Here is a 1,221-nt window from a genome sequence, read left to right on the forward strand (position 1 = left end):
TCAATATCCTCCCACCACCAAGCTGGGCAACGTGGATCAAAAGTTAGGACACATCGGGCGCCGAAGGGTCTGGTCAAACCACTAAATCGGTCGCCGGCGGGAAAATGTCCAAAGTACCATGGTTCTGAGGGTCTGACTTCCCTCAAAACTGTCCGTTACTCATTTTCTATTCGGACTGAGCAGTTTGACACCACCCCCGTCTCTCTAGGACATGGAAGTCCTGTTGCCAAAAACCAGGTTTCTGAAATCGCGCCGGTACCTGTCTGGTCGACCCGCCACTGAGTGTGTAATCCAAAACAGGCCAAATATCGATGAAGCCCTGAACCTCACAGGGCTTCTGTGCGCCCCACCATCGGGGGTCAAATTCAACAAAAACGTGATAAATCAAAAAGTACACATCCGATCTTGATGGGGTTTTTTTTGCACGAAAGTGCATAAATAGACGAGCATTTACATTCAATTAAAAACGTTTTTGTATAAAACATTTTAATAGGAAATCGTGTTTCAAGTTTTGGGAAAAAAGTGAATGTCACAGGATGCATAGGTTCCTGTGGATGCGAATTTTTTTTTACATTATGTAATTGTTGCCCATCACGAGAGAGGGTATGAGACGAAATTTGGGACCTCTAGCCCTTCGGGAAGTATTTTTAATCATTTTTTGAAAATTACAGAAATTGGTCGAAAAAATGACAGAGTCCCACTTTTCACAGCCGTGCACCTGGTGATTGAAAACGTGCATCTGGTAACCCAAAAATGCGGTTCTCAATGCGCTTGCCGGTGTTACAGATATACATGTCCGATAATGATGCACCCTACTACGGACCTTTTTCAATGGGGGTCGGCCTGAATTATTTATGGAAGGTATGATTACTTTTTTTTCTCCGTGCAACTGGTGATTGAAAACGTGCACCTGGTCACCCAAAACACGGTTCTCTATGCGGTTAGCGGTGTTCCCGAGATTCATGTCCGATAATGATGCACCCTACTACGGACCTTTTCAATGGGGGCCGGTCCGAATTATTTATGGAAGGTATGATTTTTTTTTCTCTCTCCGTGCAACTGGTGATTGAAAACGTGCATCTGGTAACCCAAAACACGGTTCTCTATGCGGTTAGCGGTGTTCCCGAGATTCATGTCCGATAATGATGCACCCTACTACGGACCTTTTCAATGGGGGCCGGTCCGAATTATTTATGGAAGGTATGATTTTTTTTTTTTTTC

The sequence above is a fragment of the Oncorhynchus mykiss genome, unplaced genomic scaffold (genome assembly GCF_013265735.2).
Source record: "Oncorhynchus mykiss isolate Arlee unplaced genomic scaffold, USDA_OmykA_1.1 un_scaffold_452, whole genome shotgun sequence".
NCBI lineage: Eukaryota > Metazoa > Chordata > Actinopteri > Salmoniformes > Salmonidae > Oncorhynchus > Oncorhynchus mykiss.